This window comes from Vulpes lagopus, chromosome 10 (genome assembly GCF_018345385.1).
Source record: "Vulpes lagopus strain Blue_001 chromosome 10, ASM1834538v1, whole genome shotgun sequence".
NCBI lineage: Eukaryota > Metazoa > Chordata > Mammalia > Carnivora > Canidae > Vulpes > Vulpes lagopus.
The window spans coordinates 59,974,466-59,996,754 of NC_054833.1; the positions used below are offsets into that span (position 1 = coordinate 59,974,466).

Below are 22,289 nucleotides of genomic sequence, written 5' to 3' on the forward strand. Positions count from 1 at the left end.
CAGCTTCACTAAAAATGCTTCAGTGGACAATTATAAACAAATAAAAACTAAGGAAGTCTCAGAAAAGAAAGAGAAGATACGAATGCACAGCCATGGAAATTCTAGAACTGAAAGATACAACGACTTGAAATAAAACCTTGGGCTCTGCATCGAGAAAAACTCGATGGAGGGGACTAAGGGAAAAATCAATAAACTTGAATCCAGAACAATAATGTCACCCAACCTGAACAACAGAGAGAAAAGCAACTAGAGAAAAATGAACAGAGCCTCAGGGCCTGTGGGGCTCTAACAAAAGGTCCAACATGCATGTCATCTGAGTCTGAGTGGCAGAGGGCAGAGCTGCAAAAATACTCAAAGAAATAGTGGCTGAAAACTTGCAAGCTTGGTAAAATACGTAAAACTACAGATTCAAGAATCTATGTGAACCCTAGACATCACAGTAAACTTCTGAAAACATAAGACAGAGAAAAAAAAGCTTGAAAGCAGCAAGAGAGGAATAACACCTTCCCTTAGAGGGAAAACAATTCAAATGACAGTGGATTTCTCATCGGAAGTCATGAAGGTCAAAAGGAATGGAACAACATTTTTCAAGTGCTTAATGAACGGCCAACCCAGAATCCTACATCCAGAGAAAATACCTTTCAGGAGTGAAAAAGAAATTAAGACATTCTTAGATGAAGGAAAGCTAAAGGAATTTGTCACCAGCATACTTACCCCAAAAGAATGACTAATGGAAATTCTCTAAATAGAAAGACAATGATTCAAAACAAAACAAAACAAAACAAAACATAAAGTATCTTGAAACATCAGGAATGAAGAAAGAAAATAGCAAGCAAATATCTTGATAAACACCACAGGCTTTCTTTCTCCTCTTGTGTTTTCTAAACTATATTTGATGGTTGAATCAAAAATGATATCATCTGATGTAGTTCGAAGAGGATGCAGCATAAATACTTAAGACTATTATAAGTGAGAAAAGGTAAAGGGGCCTAAAGGAAAGGAAAGCTTCTACACTCGATTAGAACTGTAAAATGATAACGTCATTCAACTGTGATATCTCTATAAGAAGTAACATGTGGAACAGCCACTAAAAAGCCCAAGGCATTAGAAATGACAAATACCCACCATTTTCTTCAACGTGGATGGAACTGGAGGGTATTATGCTGAATGAAATAAGTCAATCAGAGAAGAAAAACATTATATGGTCTCATTCATTTAGGGAATATAAAAAATAGTGAAAGGGAATAAAGGGGAAAGGAGAGAAAATGAGTGGGAAATATCAGAGAGGGAGACAGAACATGAGAGCCTCCTAACTCTGGGAAACGAACAAGGGGTGGTGGAAAGGGAGGTGGGGGGGGGGGTGGGGGTGACTGGGTGATGGGCACTGAGGGGGGCACTTGATGGGATGAGCACTGGGTGTTATGCTATATGTTGGCAAATTGAACTCCAATAAAAAATTAATAAAAATAAATAAATAAATAAATAGCCCAAGAAGAATGCATAGAACAGCCACTAAAAGAAAGAAAGAAAGAAAGAAAGAAAGAAAGAAAGAAAGAAAGAAAGAAAGAAAGAATTCTAAAAGTTGTTCAAATAATCCAGAGGAAGGCAGGGTAGGAAAAAAACAAACAAAAAAAAACAGAAACAAAAGCAAAAACAGACCAAAAAAAAGACCTACCATATCAATGACTACATTAAATTTAACTAGGCTAAATATATCAATTGAGAGACAGAGATCAGTATTGGATTACAAAACATGACCCAACAGCTTGCTGTCCACAATAAACTTACAAATATAACAATATTGGCAAATTGAAAGTAGTAAGTGGGCAAAGACATACCACGCAAACATTAATTTTAAAAAAGCAGGAATAGCTTTATTAATATCAGAGAAAGTACACTTCAGAGCAAGTAAAAAGTACCAGAGTGACATTATAGAATGACAAAAAGGTCAGGCCACCAAGACACAGCTATCCTAAATGTTTCCCCAAACAATGACATTGCAAAAGTCACAGTAAAATTTTTACTTTTCGCAAAAGAAAAAATTGATACAACAAAAAGGAGAATCAGATAAACCCATAATTACAGCTGGTGACATCAGCTCCACAATTTAGAGAGCACTATATAGAAAATCAGCAAGGACACATAAGAACTCAGTAACACCATCAACCATCCAACAGGATCTAATCAATACTTAGAGAACACCCCACTCAATGACAGCAAACACACATTGTTTTCAAGGACCCATGAGACGTACACCAAGATAGACCATATCCTGGGCCATAAACCAACCCCCAAAATGCAAAAGAACTGACATCATATAGAGTGTGTTCTCTGACTACAACGGAATCAAACTAGAAAGCAAACCTCCAAATACTTAGAAACCAAACACACATCTGAGTAATTCATGGGTCAGAGTGCATGTCTCAGGGGAAATTCAAAAATACCATTAAACAAAATGAAAAGGAGCATCCAACATATGAACGCGGGAAAACTGTGGCATGAATTACATATGTTAGGACTACCATATGGCCCAGCAATTATACCCCTGGGCATTTATCTCAGAGAAATGAGAAGTTATGAAAACAACCCAGATGTCCTTGAGTGGGTGAAGAGTTTAACAAAAGATGGTGGTGGGATCCCTGGGTGGTGCAGCGGTTTGGCGCCTGCCTTTGGCCCAGGGCGCGATCCTGGAGACCCGGGATCGAGTCCCACGTCGGGCTCCCGGTGCATGGAGCCTGCTTCTCCCTCTGCCTGTGTCTCTGCCTGTCTCTCTCTCTCTGTGTGTGTGACTATCATAAATAAAAAAATAAAAATAAAAAATAAAAACATTAAAAAAAAAAAAAAGATGGTGGTACATCTATGCCATGGAATAGTACTCCACAATAAAAAGAAAATAATTATCGATATATATCATGAACTGGATGAATCTCCAGGTTTTGCTGAATTGAAAAGCCAGCCCAAAAGATTATTTATGGTATGATTCAATTTATATAACATTTTTGAGATGATAAATTACAGAATGGCCACAGATTCATGTCTGACGAATACTTTCATCTTGGAATTGAACAAATAGGAACAGTCATAAAATATAGTCAAATGGTTGGTACACACATGAAGATACACTTGCCATCATTAGTTCTCAGAGAAATGGAGATTTACAACCACAATGAAATCATACTGTCCCAGTTAAAAAGTTAAAAAGATTAACAATACCAAATTGGCAGGGATATGGAACAGCCATAAGTCACTGGTGGATTCATCCAATGGTGCAGCCACTTTGCAACCGGTTTGGTAGCTTTGTAAAGTTAACCAATACCTACCATTCTGATGCAATAATTCTACTTGCTTACCCAAAATAAATGGGGACACATATTTGACAAAAAAGACTGGTACAAAAATGTTCTTGGCAGCTTCATGTATCATGGCCTCCACCAGAAAACAACGTGATCTGTCAAAAGAAAATGGGTAGCCATATACCACACATATGTTTAATAAATAAATAAATATTTAATAAATAAAATCTTAAATTACAAAAAAAAAAAACCCGACAACAACAAATAAGCAAATTGCTAGTGCAAGTTAACTGTATGGATGAAGACCAAAAAATAGTGTGCACATGAATCTGGAGACAAAAAATACTACATGGGTGCATTTACAAGAAGTTCTAGAACAGGCAAAACTAATTTATGGTGAAATAAATAAAAATGCCTCTGGATGGTAGAAGGAATGGGCATGTGGGAACCTTCTGGGATGATGGAAATATTCTATATCTTGCTAAGAACACAGGCTGAACAGGTATACATATATTGTCTACAGCTCACGAAACTGTATAATAAAATGTGTGTACTGATATAATTGGGACTATCAATAAAAACGTTTTTAAAGACTCATGCAAAAAATACCTGTATGTACAGGATAAATCTTTAAAGTTTTTCTAAGCCTGACCATTTATCTTTTGCTTTCTTTTTTTTTTTTTTAAGATTTTATTTATTTATTTATTCATGAGAGACACACAGAGAGGGGGCAGAGACACAGGCAGAGTGAGAAGCAGGCTCCCTGTGGGGACCCTGATGAGGAACTTGATCCCAGGACCCTGGGGTCACGCCCTGAGCCAAAGGTAGATGCTCAACCCCTCAGGCACCCAGGCGTCCTCATTTATCTTTTTCAAACACACAGACATTTGCCACTTTGGAGTTCTCTTTAATGCATTAATATGCCCGCAAACTCTCCTACAAGCATGTACCTCCTTGTGAAATACAAGGGGATCACAGCACAGGCATAGTGTTCTATGCAGAGTCGTCTCCCAAAATGTATATCTTGTACAAATTGTCACCCCCTCCCTGCCCCTTAATCGTTTTTTCGTTGCCGTAGGACAAGGTTCAACCCCCAACCTGGGTGATAAGACCCCGAGAGGGCCGAGAGGGCCGGGCCCTTCCTCCCTACCCTCACCCTCCCTCTCCATAGTGAACATCTCCCGGCCTGCACTCTTTCTGCCTGAAACATTTCCACCAGCTTCCCCTGCCTCTGCTGTGGCCAGTGTGCACTCTTCTATCTTTCTGTATAAGGTCACTTCTTCAGGGAAGGCTTTCTGACTGCCAGGCTGGGCTGGGTGCCCACCCCGGCCCCCGCTCCCCATAGCTATGTCACTGCCTCCTCCACTGGGCTTTCAGCTTTGGCAAGAGCAGCCCCTCCGCCATACAAAGGGCTCTAACACCAGCATCTGGCGTGGGGTCCCCACGGATTCTCCCGGCACAGGCTATGTGAGCGCCTGCAAACCAAAAGCCCCACCCGACTGTGTGGCCAAGATGTTGTGACCATACGAGCAACAGGGGATCTTCCTCAGGCTTCGGGGGAAATCACATCTACTGTAACCTCTGAGTGAGTCAGTCCTTGGAGGTGGAGAACAGGTCATTTTTGGCTACCCAGGGCGTGGGCAGGTGGCCCCAGGGACCTTCTTCCTCCCTGCGCTTCCCTGCCAGGGGGCCGACGGAAGAGATTCCGGTCAGAACGCAAGCTTTCCAGGAGCTGTTCCTAAGGCCACCGTGTACGGGACAATTTACCGTTTCCTTCTGTATACTGCTCCCGCTCCTCACTGTCTCCACGCTAATAAGGCAGCCACCTTGGGGAAAGTTTGCGGCAGGAAAATGAAAATCGGAGCTCCTGGACAGCTCCCAGCAGGATGGGTGGAACTCAGAGCTGGATCTCAATTGATGTAAGAAAGGCAAAAAAAAAAAAAAAAAAAAAAAAGCTTTTTTTTTTCTTTTTATAAACTCTAATTTGTAGAGCAGTTATAGGTTTACAGAAAAACTGAACAGAAAGTACAGAGTTCCCACACACTCCTTCTGACCGCCCCCCACTCCCTCCTGCCCACAGTTTCCCCTTTTATTAATACCTTCCATCACAGTGGTGTATTTGTTACAACTGATGAACCAATATTGATACAACAGTGTTAATCAAAGCCCACAGTTTACACATTAGGGTTCCATCTCTGTGTTACACAGGTATATGGTGTTTTACACAGTGACCAAATAAAAAATGTTCTGTATCTACCGTGACTATATCATGAACGACTGTTTTACTGTTCTAAAAAATTCCCTGTGCTCCACCTATTCATCCCTTCCCCTCTCTCCAACCCCTGGCAACCACTGATCTCCATGGTTTTGCCTTTACCAAAATGTCACATGGTTGGCATTATGCATTATGCAGACTTTTCAGGCTGGCCTCTTTCACTTAGTGACATGCATTGAAGGTCCCTCCTTGGCTTTTCTATTACTAAATAGAAATTTCATCCTATAGATTTCATTATGCGGATATACCATCCTTTGTTTATCCACTCACCTACTGAAGGACACCCTAGTTGCTTCCAATTTTCAGCAATTGTGAACAAAGGTGTAGGTTTTCATGTGGAAATAAGTTTTCATCTCATTTCATGTGAATACCTAGAAGCCCAACCGCTAGATCACATGGCAAGACGTCTCAGCTTTCTAAGAAACCGCCATACTGTCTTCCAAAGTGGCTGTACCATTTTGCATTCCTACCAGAAATGAATCAGAGTTCCTGTTTCTCCAACATCCTCACCAGCATTTGGTGTTACCAGTGTTTTGGAGTTTAGCCATTCTAATAGGTGGGTAGTGGTACCTCATTTTAACTTCCAATTCCCCTAGTGACATACGCTGTTGAGCATCTTTTTATATGTTTATTTTCTGGTGAGCAGCTCAGTTTTTTTGCCCACTTATTTTTAAAGTGAATTTTTTATTCAAGTATGACATTATGTATAAAATGTACACAGATCACAAGGGTACGGTTTGATAAGCTTCCACAAAGTGATCACACCCACAGAACCAGCACCCAGATCAAGAAGCAAACACAATAGGTATCCTTAGGAACCTCCCCCCACCCTCATCCCCCCACCCCCCAGCCTCACCTGGTCACCACACAATTGTCTATTTTTAAATTGGGTTGTTTATCATCTTATTTTTGAATTTTAAGAATTCTTTGTAAATTCTGTATACAAGTTCTTTATCAGAGAAATGTTTTGCAAATACTTTCTTCCAGATTATGCCTTGTCCTTTTATTTTCTTTATAGTGTCTTTAACAGAGCAGAAGTTTTCATTTCAATAGCGTCCAACTCATCAAATTTTTCTTTCATGGATCATACTTTTGGTATCATACGAAAAACTCGTTGCCAAACCCAAGGTCATCTAGGTTTTCTCCTACTATCTTCTAGGAGTTTTATGGTTTTGCATTCTACCTTTAGGTGTATGATCCATTTTGAATTAATTTTGTGAAAGGTTTAAACTTAATGTCTCAATTCACTTGTAGCTATAGATACGCCATTGTTTCAGCACCATTTGTTAGAAAGACTATCCTTTCTTCATTGAATTGCCTTCGTTCTTTGTCAAGATCAGTTGATCTTATTTGTGTTGGTCTATTTCTAGGCTATTCCATTCCATTCATCTATTTGTCTCCGCTTTCCCCTATATCACATTGTTTTGATTATTATAGCTTTACAGAAAGTCTTGAAGTCATGAGTTATCAGTTCTCCAGCTTTGTTCTTTTTCCTCAATATTGTGTTGGCTATTCTGGATCTTTTGCCTTTCCATATGAACTTTAGAATCAATTTGTTGACATAGACAAAGTAATTTGTTAGGATTTTGATTGCAATGTCATCAAATCTGCAACTCAAGTTGGGAAGAACTGACATATTAACAATATTGACTCTGCCTATCTATAAACGTGGAATATCTTTCCATTTATTCAGATTTTCTTTGACTTCATTCACCAGGGCTTTGCAGTTTTCCTAATACAGATTATATACATATTTTGCTAGATTTATTACTAAGTATCTCATTTTTTAGTGCTAATATTAATGGTGTTATATTTTTTATTTCAAATTCCAATAGCTTATCACTGGTATATAGGAAAACAACAGACTTCTTTGTATTGATCTTGTCTTGTATCTTGCAACCTTCCCATAATCACTTATTAGTTCCAGATTGGTTGGTGTGTTTCGGGTCAATTAATATTTTGTACATAGATAATCTGGAATGTACTGTAAAGAATTGGTATCATTTGTTCTTTAAATGTTTGGTAAAATTCACCAGTGAAACCATCTGGGCCTGGTGATTTCTGGTTTGGAAGGTTATTAATTATTGATTAAATTTCTTTAATAGATATAGGTCTATTCCAGTGATCCAGCTTCGTGTGAGCTTTGATAGTCTGTGTCTTTCAGGAATTGGCCCATTTTGTCTAAGTTATCAAATTTGTGGATACAGAGTTTTCTTAATATTCCTTTATTATCTTTTTAATGTCCATGGGACAGTAACTTTTAACATTTTAACTTTTTAAAATTCAGATATAATTTCCATAACAGAAAATCTACTATTTTAAGGTGCACACTTTGGTGCTTTTATCATAGTCACTATGCTGGATATCCATCACCAGGATCTAAATCCAGAACGTTTCCATCACTCCAGAAAGAAACCTCATACCTATCAGCAGTGACATCTCCCTCCCCCTATCATCTGGCAATCACTAATCTACTCTTGGTTTCTATGAATTCCTTACTCTGGACATTCCAATAAATGGAATCACAACACATCGTTTTTGGTATCTAGCTTTCTTTTTACTCAGTATGTTTTCTAGATTCATTCATATTGTAGTGTGTAATAGTATTAATCCCTTTTCATGACTGAATAGTGTTCCATGGCATGGCCATATCATGGCTAGTTCTTAAATACTTCAGTTTATGGATCAACATTTCATATTGGCTACCTGAGGCTACCTGCTCCAGCCCAGAGCAAAAGCAGAAGATGAGAGACATTACCCAGGTAAGCAAGTTCCCTTCTGCATGAAGGGCAGTAAGAAATGAACCCAGCCTTGAGTCTCCACTGTCACTGCCACCAGCTCCTTCCCATGATGGTGTTCCCTCTGCCTGCCAGACACCCAACCAGGCAGGCACATGCAAACAAATAAGCTTTCACGGAGACCTTCTTTTACCTCCACTGACACATGAGGAGAGACCTGGCTGTGAGAAATAAAGCCATTTCGCAGGGTCTACAGGACGGATGCCAATCAGGTCTGCCTAAAAACAAAGTACTCTTTGGCTCTCAAATAACATCTAGAATTCTTTACCTAGTTACTCTATAGCAGCAGGAATTCCTAAGCTTTTTATGTGCTAGACCCACTGGCGATCTGAAGCCTACAGACCCCTCTTCAGAATAATGCTTCAAATGTACAAGACAAAATTGTAGGACTGAAAAGGAAATGCATTGCACTGACATACAGTTAGCAATCTTTTTCTTTGCAATAATCAACCTTGTGAAATGGTCATTCATTTACGTTCTTCTCACTAACAACACATCAAAGGACAGAATCCAGCAGCAGGTCTAAGCATTGTTATCGCTCAAAAGGAGTGAAAAGCATAAATGGCATTTGAGGTGTTTGCAACATGGACTGCAAAGCCATATGACAACATCTGGACTTCTGGTGACCAAGTTACAGGTGCTACTCATATGACTGTGGCTTGTTGTTTGCGTTCCTAATAGAAGAAACACACTGAGCTTCAGTTAGAGGTCACATTTTCCCGCGCAAGTTCTTGGACCTCTGGGTGGGTGCCCCTGCTCCCCAGAGAATGTGTGACCCAAAGGAACAGGCATGTGGCCAGGGAGGGCAAGGGCCTGTTGTTTGCCTCTGGCTGGTCACCATAGTTAGGTGTCCTGCTGTGAGGAGGGTCACCTCCCTGCTCACTCTCCTTCCCTCCCTCCAGAACTCCTCCAATCCACTTCTCTACTGAGAAGTGCCCTAAATAGCGTCTCCCTTTCTCCTGCTGGTTCCCATTTTATTCTTACCCTTACCCATTCTAGCTCTCTCAAGACAGTTTAATGCCTCTTAAAATAACACCCTGAAGAGGCTTGGGGAGTTTCTAATCTCTCATATCAGACTTCTTTTATGACTTCAGAAGGGCAGCCCCTAACTAAGTGCAGTTCTCCCAGGAGTGGGGGAGGCCCCAGCTGAATGTGTAGTACAGAGGCACTGAATGAAAACCCAGGGCAGATCCCAGCAAAGAGGGGTCAGGGGGCACAGCAGCTCCCTGTGCAGACAGCCACTGGCCCACCCACCTCCTGGGGGGCTGTATGGGTGACAGAGAACTGTGGGTTAAGCCATGTAACCTCGGTGAACCTCACTTTCTTCATCTGTAAAATGAGAGATGGGCCTCTCCAGCGTGGCCCATTACGAGGTAGGGAGTGGACAACCAAAATGCTTGAACACACCCCCAAACTGATCACTGGGCATGTTCAGAGTTCACCCCTCACAAGATGAGATCCAGGGAAAAGTCACCCAGCGGTGAGGACCATAGTGGTGCTTTCTGGCCTTTTACTACATACAGGCTCAATGCACAAAATGACTGCAGCTCCCCCACCCTGCTCCTCCTGCAGTTCTGAGACACAGTCAGGGAGGGACTGGTTTGGGGCCAGCTCCAGAGCTTGGACCTAGACCTCTTCACCCCCTTCACATTCATCCTCTGTAGTCAAGGTGCCCAATCTGGGGCCCCAAGAGTCCCCTCTGTCTCAGCATCAGAGTCTCCATAGAAAAAGTGGCTTCCAAAGGCCCCTCCAGCTCCAGGTCTGACCTAGGAGGGATGAAGCATTTCCCTTCCCAGCTACGTCACCCTCCTTTGTCAGCAAGGGACAGTGGCCCCAGCACTCCAGAGACCACTTTGCTTCCTGTGTAAGCATGGTGATAAAGGTGGGAGGACCACAGGCCGGGCGGGTGGAGGACAGGAGCAGGGAAGCCCAACTCCGCAGAAGCACATGCCCCTGCATCACCAAGTGATGTGCATCACCGAGATACAACACCTGTTTCCATGGTTCCGGAGACCCGCCTGCTCCCCACAGCAGTGACTGGGGGTGGCAACGAAGGTGTCAGAAGGCAAGAGGGACAGAGAGAGGGAGAGGGGGATGGGCGGCAGGGGGAGGAATGGCTTGAAGACCAGGGTTGACCAGAAATACCCTTGAAATGTCCCGGGACTGGGACAGATGAAAGAAGTTCAAAAACAAAAACAGAAAAGTCAAAAAGCACACCAGCAGCCCCAGTGTTTCCTGTTTTTCTAACAAATCACCAATGATTTCCAAGAAAAGCAAGCCATGCTGCGCTCGGCCCAGGGCACAGCCGCAGAATTTGCACATCTGGCCTGTGCTTCGAGAGCACCACGCACCCCTGGGGCACAGGATGTGGCGGACAGAGAGGTCTGCAGCTCCAGGATGCATGGGGGCGCTGGCCGGAGGCACTGGGGCCACCTTTCTGCGGGAAGGACCCCCCCCGCCCCCCCCCCCCACTGCACCGTGGCCTCGCAGACCCTCCTGGGGGTCATTTCATTTGTGTGGGCTTCCCCAGGCCTGCCCATTTCCCTGAGAATTTCCAGGCTGGTGGTGCAGGGGCTTCGGGGAGACCCTGTGGGGCCAGCCAGGTTTCCCCTAGAGGAGGGCGAGCCGCCCCCACCCCCTGCCCGTGACTCCTTGCAAGTGCTCCCCCTCCACACACACACACACACACACACACACACACACACACACACACAGAGGGTCCTAGGCTCTTTCAAAAGCCCGTGGAGCGAAGTACAGACCCTGGAGCTGGGCTGAGGTTGGGTCCCCCTCTCACCTCCCTGGGAAGCACATCCCACCCCTGCCTGCCCACCCCTCCCCAGGAAAACCCAGCTGGCCCTGGGGAGCCCCTCGCTGCACTCCTTCCCCCCAACCCCAGCCCTCTTCCCTGCCAGCCATTCCAGCGAGGGGAGGGGGGTTGCACTCACAGAAACCGAGCCACCTCGTGTCAGCCTTTTCCAGGCTGGGGGAGAGCCCTACAGGCCTGCACAGACCACAGACCCGGCCTGCAGGCCCATCATGAACCCCATCAGCATCCCGGGGAGACAGGTCAGAGGCAGGCTATGGGTGGCATCGTGGATAGAGGCAGGAAGAGGCGTCCAGCCTCAGTCTGCCTTCAGCCTCAACTCCTCTTTGGCCGCTGTATGGGTGGGCAGAGCAATCCTCGGGTTGACATCACACACACACGCATCTTTTGCTGAACCATCTGAAAGCAAGCTGCCGGTTGCAGAGCACGTGACAAGTCGCGACGGAACAGCAGATCGAACTGTATCCAATGCAAGTGAACATGGGCAGGTTCCATATGGTTCGATCTAATGTCCCAGTGTGCACGGCCTAAGGACCAGGGCATTCCCTGACCTGAGGACACCCCGGAGCAAAAGAATGACAGCGACGCAAGGTCATCCGCTGTGTCCCTGGGGGTGTACCTACTTTGCAGAACACCTGCTCCATGCCTGACTACCCACCATCCCCACATCCCCACGCCTCTCCTACCCTGAAGCCTGTCCCTCACCCATCATGAGCTGGAACCTGAGAGGGCTTGTGACTGCTTCAACCAGTTGATGACAGCAGAGGTGGTGCTATGTGGCTTCCCAAGCTAGGCTGTGAGGTGGAGCGGCTCCTGCCTCATTTGCTAGAGGCCTTGTTCTGGGAGCTCTGAGCAGCTGAGTAAGAAATGTGACTAGCCAGCTGGAGGTTGCCACTCCAGGAGGAAGCCCAGGCCGCTGTAGGCTCTCTGGTTTACAGGTCCAGTCGCCAGGGATCCACATCTTCCCGGCTGAGGATCCCGGCATTGCACACAAGCCAATCCCGTGGAGCCCTGGCTAAATTCCAGGCCCCCTGAATCCATGAGCGGACTCACATGGCTGGCCTTCTACCACTGTGGTTTGTTACATGGCAATAGCATCTGGAACATACATACCTGGGGAGGCCCCACACCATGACAGAGAGCTGGCCCACACGGCTGGAAGCTACTGGACCATGTGTTCAGAAGAGCCCAGATGGAACAGCTAGAGAGAAAGCCGCTCAGAGATGGAGGCCGTCCTCCAGGCAGCTAAGATAATCACAAGCAACTCAGAGATGAATGGGTCCTTAGAGGATGTCCAACCTATATTCATTTACTCAAATAAAAACTTCTCTTATCAAATGAATATGACCACAAGATATTTTGCTGGATGCTGTGGTAGATGCAAACATGACTAATACATCGCCCTCGCTTCAGACACTGAGCTCTGCTGACACCAGCATGGAAGGTGCCACCTCCTGAGGACGGGCATGACTGTGGCAACTCCTGCCTCAGGACCTTTGCACCTGCTCCACCTGCTGACTGGAGCACTCTTCTCCCAGATGTCGGCAAGGCTCACTCCCTCACTGCTTTCCAGTCTTGAACTTATGTTCTCAGTGAGGGCTTCTGGCAAACCCCACCTCTGGCACATCCTGTTTCATTCTTCCCACCTCTTTACCACCAACTGACAGGCTGTGCATGTTACTGATTGGTTCTCATACCTGCTGCCCATTATTTTCTTCCAGCCCAATTAGAATGTAAGCTCCACCAGGGCCTGGCACATATTCGCTGGAGGAAGGAACAAATAATGAACTAAAGAGGGAACAATAAAGAGATTTCAAGGATGTCAAAAGAAGAGAGACGGGCATGGAATCACACACGCCTTGCTGACTGAGATACGGACGCTGCTTCTCTCACATGAATCATCAGACTGAGTCACAGCAAGACCTCAGGATGGTGGCAGGCTTCACCGAGACAGCAGCTGGCAAGTCTCTTTAGGTTAAAATCAAGCCATCTGATGAACTGTGGTACCTCTGATCATCTGATGTCTTGGAAGGTCAAGAAATCAGAGAGGATGACTTAGTGGGGGGAGAAAACCCTGCACAGTAAACACCAGAGCCAAGTCACAGAGTCTCCCTGAAGGAAGAAAGTGTGTGTGTGTGTGTGTGTGTGTGTGTGTGCGCGCGCGCGCGCTGGTGGGAAAGCAGCATGATTTCTGGGATACACAGAGATAAAGCCGGAAGGGAGGTCCTCAGAAAAAGAATGAACACGAAAGAGCAAGGGGTGAGCATGTCAGGAAAGCGAGGCTTAAGAACATCATGAGGGACATCACAAAGGGTCTATAGGGTTATTTTCAGAACCCAAGCCTGGGGATGAGGCTAGTCACTCTGGGCAGGTGGGCCAGGAGTTGCAGATGCTCTAGAGAAAGCAGAATGTCTCCCCCACCTATTTCCTCCATCACTCTTTCTCCAAGAGAACAGTCTTCCCACCGCAAAGTACAGATCAGAGGGTTTATTTAAGCGACTGCAAGCACGTATTCAGGGTCCTCTTTTAGAGGGTCCAAGAGACCCTGGGGATCCAAAAATCCCAAGGAGCTCGAGCCTGGATGGGAAGATGGACTCCCATTAAGTCCCCATGCATGGTAGTAGGACCACCCTCACCAGACCACCCTCAACACCAACAACAAACAGAAAACAGATATCAGTGGAAAAACGGGCAAAAGACTTAAATAAAAATCTTGCATGAAAGAGGCTCTCCCAATGGCCAATAAACATGAAAAGGTGCTCGATTTGATTAGTCATAGGGGAAATGTAAATTCAAACCATGATGCAATGCCACTACATACCCACCAGACTGGCCAAAATGAAAAACATAGAAAACCCTGTTTGTGAGGATGTGAGGTACCTTGAACCCTCACGGCTGCAGGCGGGTGTGTAAACCAGGACAGCCACTTACCAAATGGAAAAACCAGTGAGTGGTGCCCACTTAAGGGCAACCAGTGTGTGCCCCATGTCCCAGTGACTCCCCCTCACAGACTTTTACTCAAAAGGATGTGCACCACAAAGTTCAGAGCAGCACCACTCACACAAGACTGGACCCAATGAATGAGGCATCCAGCGGAGGTTAATACAGGGCAGGTGCAAGGGGAGAAGAGGGAGGTGGGAGGAGGCCAATTAGCAAGGCTTCTCTAGATGGTAATTTCCAAGATAACTGTTCAGGAAGGAACAACTGCTATGGGATTCAGGCACAGAGGTAGGAAGATGGACAGAGGTGGGATTTAGGCACAGCAGCAACGAAACATACAGAAGTGACAGGCGTGTGACAGCATGGTTTCTTTAGGGAAGGGCAGGGGGTCAGCCTCTACTGGAGGCTAGAGTATGACACAGGGCACACTGGGAGATTTGGCCCCATGGGCTGGGGTGGCAGATGGGCATGGCCTTGGATAGCAGGCTAAGTGTTAAGGGCTTATTCAAGGGCCTTGTAGCGCCTTTGCCAACTTTTCATCTGGCGAGCGACCCATCAGCCTTGGGATTCAGAAGATCACGCCAATGAGGGGGTTGCAGGGAGGCCTGGGGAGAGCCAGCTGCCACAGAGGGCTCTGAAGTCAAATAGAGAGTGTGCTGCTTAAAACGAGCTGAGAATCACACGAGGATAAATCTACCTCAGAGTCCTATGGAAACCAGAGTTTGTGAAAGGGAGCTGCTACCGACAATCTTTGAAGAATGCAAGCAAATGACAGACGTACAAGAGAAATGCGCAGTGTGGGCCAGGCAGACAAGGACAGAGATGGAAACTAGGAAAGGCTGTCCCAACGTTAGAGGATAGCAAAACGTAGGATCTTGGGCCAGCCAGCACCCCCCACCCCCAGGAAGAGCTGTCTGCACACCATTAAAGGGACTTTGGGAACATTCAGGAAAGGACCCGGGGACCACCAGGGCCTGGGATGGCTTCACTTCACAGTAATGCAAGAAGATGCACAATAGCATCTCCGGATCTGAGCAGGTCCTGCTAGAGCCCCCATGAGAACGTGGAAAAGCTCCAGCTGAAGAAACAGATGGATGGATTCACCGCTGGCTCAGCAATCACACCCAAAAAGGGCGTCGAGGATCTCCATCTGCACTCTGGTTTGGCCCTTGACAGCATGCCATCTTTAAACACACAGCTCGGTGGCACTGTGGACCTTCACACTGTTGCACAGCTGCCACCTCCATCCATCTCCAGAACTTCTCCATTTCCCAAAATGAAATTCCATACCCATGAAACACCAACCCCCACCCCTCAACTCCCCTCTTCTTATTCCCCAGCCCCTGGGGGTCACTGGTCTTCCTTCCATCTTCTAGGAGTTTGGCGACTCTGGGTTCTTCATGTATGAGAACCATGCCATCTTTGTCCTTTGGTGACCGGCTCATTTCACTTCACATAAACTCTCGAAGGTTCATCTATATCGTAACATCTCAGAATTTTACTCTTTTTTGAGGTGACATAATATTCCATTACACATATGTGCCACATTGTGCCTACCCCTCACTGCAGATGGGCATTTGGGTTGATTCCAGCTTTTGATACAGAATGCCATTTTTTGTTAACAGTATTCAGTAGAGCTCAGAACGCATGCTCACCACACAACGGAAGGGTAAAGAACCTTTATATGACAGTGAGGATACAGAAAGACCTCAAACTGGGACGCCTGGATGGCTCAGCGGTTGAGTGTCTGCCTTCAGCTCAGGGCATGATCTCGGGGTCCTGGGATCGAGTCCCACATGGGCTCCCCGCAGGGAGCCTGCTTCTCCCTCTGCCTGTGACTCTGCCTCTGTGTCTCTCATGAATAAATAAATACAATCTTTAAAAAAAAAAAAAGAGAGAAAGATCTCAAACTAATGGGAGTCCAAACGTGGATGAGACTCCTAATTGTCCCCCTACATCCATTCTTTCTTCCATAATAATTTAATGTTTAGAAATTTTAGTTTACGTTTCCCAGACTCTATTGCAGCCAAGCGTGACCATGTGGCTACATTCTGGCAATTGGAATATAGGTATATATTGATGAGTGCAGTGTCTGCATCATGGCTTCTTTCTTCACTTTCCTCCCCTCGCTAGCTGGAATGCAGATACAAGGGCCACTGCTACGGCAGCCATTATGCACCATTAGATGAAAGCCGCATGTTCAAGCAGGCAGATCAACAAGATAGAAGGAGCACAGGTTCCCAACCTATGAAGCTGTCATGTAAAGTCTGAATGGCTTACTCTCAGCCTGTTACACAAGAGAGAAGTAAACTCCTTTGGTTTATGCCACCGCCATGTTGTGTCTCTCTGATACAACAGGAAAACCAACACATACAACTAATATTTCAGTCAATATGGAGTTGTCTAAGTAGCAAAGTTAGATTTTTGTTTGGGCTGTCACTGTGTCATCTAGATACTGCTGGTAGGATTTTCCCCAAATTTGTAGAGTATGTTTTATGATCTGACCTTAGAGACCACATTGTGTGCCCCCCAATCCTCTTGTAAGGAGACACACCATAAAAGGTGAAGTCATATCCCCAGAAGAGCACCATGCATCTTCTCTATGGCGAGCCCACCTCTGTGTATCCCATACTGGAGACGCATCAGCAGGGGACTCGATTATTTAAAGATTTGTTTCTTTGGAGCAAACGGGGCTGACCAGCTAGTCCTGAAGCAATTCAAGTGGAGAGGGTATGGTTTTGATATGGGAATCAGAGATCCCCTCTGACTGGTTGGGTGGATGGGACCCACAAATAAACATTTCCTCCTTAAATAAGATCCGACTGTTTTGTGAACAATTATGGCCCAAGGCAAAGCTAAGAAGATGATAAAGATCAGTGATTGCCAGGGGTGGTGGGAAAGGAAGAAATAAATAGGCAGCACACAGAAGGATTCTAGGGCATTCTAAATGCTCTGTATAACATTATAATGATGGATAGAGGTCTTTATAGATTTACCAAACTCATAGAACGCACAACACCAGGAGTGAACCAAGTACGCTCTGCATTGGGTGACGTGTCAATACATGATGTGACTATGATGTGTCAACAGAGGTTCACTCTTGGTTAAAAAATGCACATTCTGGTGGGCGATGCTGAGAACAAAGGAGGCTATGCATGGGATGGGGGGGTAGGGGGGTGTACCGGAAATCCTGGCATCTTCCTCCCAATTTTACTGCAAACCTAAAATTGCTCTAAAGAATCAAGTCTTTATTTAAAAGGGGGGGGGGGCACCTGGGTGGCTGAGCGGTTGAGCGTCTGCCTTTGGCTTGGGGTGTGATCCCAGGATCCAGGATCAAGTCCCATATTGGGCTCCCCGCAGGGAGCCTGCTTCTCCCTCTGCCGGTGTCTCTGTCTCTCTCATGAATAAATAAATAAAATGTTAAAAAAAAAAAAAAAGATAATCCTGTTGCCCACTCCATGTACCAGGCAGGTCACAAGGTCACAGGAGTTAACGGAGTGTGAGAAGTAATCTCTTATCTTTGAAAGCACTTAAGTGTGGAGACGGAGTGGGGGAAGTGGACTCCAAGGGACCCAGCTCTGGACCCAAGGTGGGACAGATCTGTGGCCCCGACCCAATCTCTTGAACACTCCCCATTCAGGAGTCTTGATGGAGAGCCAGCACAGCAGAGCCTTGGTCCAGGAAGGGGCATGCTCCGTCCACTCAGGACAATGTTGAATAGTGACAGCTCACTTGTCAACTCTCCCAGGTCCCCAGCACCTTGTTTTTCCAGCTGACTCAGGTACCTTCTAGCATAGCCTCCTCTCCCAACCCACACAGCTCACATGCCATAGGCCTGAGCTCCCTAGCACCACTAGCTCATAAGTGTGTTCTCTGGATGCCACCCAAGGCTAGTCCTTCTCTGACACCACCTCTCACCCCCCCCCTCAAACCACCTCCCCCAGCCAAGCTAAAGGAGGGGGTGTTATGACCAATTTTTTAAAAAACCCATGCCTTTACTTTTTGTTTTTTGGGTTGTTGTTTTTTTTGTTTTTTTTTGTTTGTTTGTTTGTTTGTTTTGCATCTTTATAGCACCTTATACACAAACCACTATTATCACACCATGACCCCACAGGCCGATATGAATTCACAGGAGTCCTCTGCATCTCTGCCCTGCCGCTGGGGAGCTCCTGCTCTACCACCTTTCTCCTAATTGGTTCAGAATTCACTGCAGAAAACCATCTTGGGGCATGAGAAGTCAGGTGGCGATGGTGAGCCCCTTCTCCAAATCATCTGCTTACTACTGCAGAGGGAACGCTGTCCCCAGGCCCCTGGAGCCTAAGGCACTTTACCAGACTTGTTCAGATGCTTCTATCGGGTCGCAGAGATAGGAGGGGATCCTGGACACAAGCCTGTGCTCTTCTGTGTGTGTCAGAGCGGTGGTTCTGGGCTGCTAGGGGGACCCCAGAGCTGCTGCCACAAAGGTTTGAGGAGGCAGGCAGGGAGGCCAGTCTCAGTTCCCTTGGCTCGTTTCTCAGGTGCATACAGAGAGTAGCATCACAGTCCATGTCAGATGAATCAGGATGGGAGGGTTCTCTCTCCTGGGGAGTCTTTCCTAGTCCTCTCCCCTCCCCCTAGAAAGCCTTCTTTCTTCTCCAAACCATTACTCCCATTCAAAAAGGGGGGAAAAAAAGAAAGGAAAAACAAAAAAGAACCTCATCCTTGCTTACCCCAACCCATCACCCTGCTTGGGAGTGACAGAGGGGGTCTCCCGTTGCTCTAAAGGGTTCCCACTGGACTAGCAGAGCCACACTCGTCAACAAAGCTTTATACACCTTAAAGGGCAACATGCAAACTAATGCTTATTGCTACTCCTTAACTTTCTCCCAACTTAAAAACTTGGGTCCTACACCTCCCTTGGCCCCTTCCAAGGCTGGCATGGCCAGGCACCCCTGGGGATGTCTGAAGAATCTCCAGAAATCCTCCAAGCATGTCTCTGCCCCGCTCCCCCTGAAAACACAGCTCCTGATTGCCCCACAGCCTGCGGGGGAGGTAGGACAGGAAGCCCCTCAGCCTTGTAAACATCATGTTGCAAACAGACACTTACTTCCCCAGGCTCCTACTCACTATACAGAAGTGGCCAGCAGTCTGGGAGTGACTTGTTTGGGGGTGGCTCCCCGGGGCTTCCCCAACTGTCAGACTCACAGAACTGCTGTTTTAAATCTGACTCACCTGGAAGGTGGAGGGCGGGTTCCCAAGGAGTGGGGTCTCCGCATGCGGAGTTTTCAAGGGGCTTCTGGGGCCTGGAGGGCCATGGCGGTGGGGAGAGGGGAGGGACGGAACATCTGCCTTGCCCTGTACAGGAAGGCAGAGATACAGGATTTTGCTCCTTGGGATGTCCACAGAATCTACTGCAGGTGCCTGGAGGGTGCAGTCCCTGAGTAGGTGTAGGATCTCACATGGGGGTCAATCACCTGCCATCTGAGGGCCTCCTCTGCGTGGCTGGCTGCTGGCACAGGCAATCATTCATTCGGCCAACACTGACTGAGCATCACCAAACCCTGGCCCTGCCAGGCAATGGGGAGAAGGTACTAAACACAACGGTTGGGGAGTCTCTTCATCGGGAGGAGCAAAGGGCAAGGCCAGAGCACATTTAGGTCCCTGGAGAAACTGAGTCAGGCAGCCTGGCTGGAGAAGGGCTGAGCCTTCATGGAAGACTCAATGAGCAGGATTTGGCATTGACACCTTAACGGGGAGGGGAGCCAGGGACTCTGGGCTTCCCCTGGGAGGCAGGCTGTTACCAGAGCACCATCATGAAGAGTCTGCTGGTAAAGCAAGGAAAGCTGTGGCCCGGAGACCCCTGGGGCAGGTGTACCGTGACCAAAGCTAAATGGCGTGGCAGGGGGAGTAGTGGGGAAGAGAGAGAAGCCAGACCCCTGGGAAAGGAGGCATCATGCAAGTGGCCCAAGAGTGGCGAACAGGAAGACGGAGGGAGGACCCAGAGGTGACTCCAAGGTTTCAAGTCCAGGAGGCTGTTGTCACAGAGACAAGAATGGGGAAGTCCGCAGAGGAAGCCTGCTTTGTGGGTAAGGAGCAGGGCTCCAAGCAGGAATTGAAGTTGAAATAGCACAGAGAGCCCGCGGGGGCCTGGAGGCACAGGCAGGGTGCCGGGACCCGGGAGACACACTTGGCAGGAGGCGGCCACTGGGATTGGCCATAACCAAGCTACCGGTGACCTTGGATGGAGCCACCCTGTAGAGGACGTCACGCCCCAGCCCCCTGGGTTCCCTTAAGCGCAGCGCCAAGCCAAGGAAAACTCTGACTTTTAGTTTTCTCAGAATGAAACTCCCGAGATGTCAGTACAGAAGTGAATGCAAAACACAAAGGCCTCTGAAACACTGCTCAAAACTGCCCCCAAAACAAGAGGTCATTAATCCCCAGGTCCCCCTGGGGGTCGGGCAGGTGGGCCTGGGACAGCCGCTCAGTAAGGCGATCATCAGAATGCAGGGCTCGATGTGCATCCTTCACCAGGTGTTGGAAGCAGCTAAAGATAAGAGAGCCCAGCAAAAGGCCAGGCGCCAGCACGGGACATGGGCCAGGGTCCCCGGGTCCAGCAACGGCTCCAGGGTCTTCCTGCCACAGATGGCTACGCTTGGTTCCCAATGCCAAAGCGCCCCTGCTCTGGGGGAACAGGCTGTGGGATTTGAAGGGGAACTGGCCAGCTTCAGGATTTGTTTATTCATGGCCACCCAACTTCTTAAATTCAAATTATGTTCTCAGAACAACCCATTTGTATACAACCCGCCAGACTCAGCCACTATGATTTGGAGAACTAGAGATCTGGGAATGGAGCAATGTTGGCCTTCATTCTCACGGCAATCGTGTCTCCCTATGACACGTATTTCCCTTGAATGCCTCCCCCAGTGGGGAACTCATTACCACAAGGCCACCCAGCCCATTATGGATCTATTCTGAATTTGTCCAATATCTTCCCTGCAGCAAGCCGTGGCCTCTTTAGGCCCTGCTTCTTTTTTTTTTTTTTTTTTTTTCTTCCTGGAGAATGATCTTCATGGAATAGACAGCCTTCACCTTTTCCCAAGGACACTCCCTTTCAGACATCTGGGGATAGATACGACTTGTCCCTGTCCCCCTCTTGTTAGGGGAAGACCCTCTGCTTCTTTTGTCATTTTGCACGACATCATCACTGTCCTGGCAACCTGTGTCTGCGTGGGAAGTGGTTGATCAGCATCCCAGCTAGACCTGGCACCTGGAGTAGAACTGGGCCATGCCGTAGCCCAAGGGCATGGAAATCTGTGGCTGGCTGTTGGAGGCCAAGAATCAAAAGTGACACCCAGACGCCCGCTGGTAAGGCATGTGCCTGGAAGTTTCGGGAAGGGAGAATAGGAGGGGAAAGCGGCCTGGGCCTCCCTCCCATCCCAGAAGCCAGGATGTGCAATGAAGAACTAAAGACTGGAGCCTTTGCCCTCACTTTCCAGGAACAGATCGCTCCCCTCCTCTGACCCACGGTCCTGCAGTGCAGGAGATGAAACTCCTTGCAAAATCGCTTTGGGAGGCCAGCTCCTCCACACCTGACAATGGACAGAAAACAGGAAAATGCAGGCTGACCTGACTTTACAAGGAAGGATGCAAAAAATCCGAAAGAGGATCCGAGCCAGTCAAGCATCGCACTGTATTAAAAAGAACAAAATGGGACACCTGGGTGGCTCAGCGGTTGAGCGTCTGCCTTTGGCTCAGGGCATGATCCCAGGATCCTGGGATCAAGTCCCACATCGGGCTCCTTGCATGGAGCCTGCTTCTCCCTCTGCTGTGTCTCTTATGAATAAATAAATAAAAATCTTAAAAATAAATAAGTAAAAGAACAAAATGCCTTGACCAGTTTCTTCTAGAAGCATGGGGAGGGCTCCATTCAAGGAAATTAATGACATCATTGTGTGACACAAACTGACATCAAGGCAAAAGGACAGAATCCTACCGTCCTACTGAGGATCTCCTAGCAGATGCTTCCAGAACTGTCTGACAGACTTAACTTCCACTCATGCTTCTAAAAATCCTTAGCAATGAAGAACTGAGGAAAAGCTCCTTTGCACGTGGCACTTGACCAGGGCCCACGTTTCAGAGCACAAACCCCCAGACGGGGGCTGGTCCCTGGGTGCTCTGGG

At 47.0% G+C, this 22,289-nt stretch overlaps 1 protein-coding gene across 8 annotated transcripts in view; it reads right to left on the minus strand.

Moving 5' to 3' along the window:
• PIK3R5 (phosphoinositide-3-kinase regulatory subunit 5) overlaps positions 1–22,289 on the minus strand; it is a 70,825-nt gene that overhangs the window by 42,896 nt on the left and 5,640 nt on the right. For 5 of the 8 annotated variants that reach the window (XM_041772443.1, XM_041772437.1, XM_041772441.1 and 2 more), the window contains exon 2: positions 5,061–5,202. The exons of 2 other annotated variants lie outside the window; for them this stretch is intronic. The gene's annotated coding sequence lies outside the window, so the exon portion shown is untranslated. The remainder of the gene's footprint in view (positions 1–5,060; positions 5,203–22,289) is intronic. One more of the 8 variants, XM_041772436.1, reaches the window with a different exon arrangement.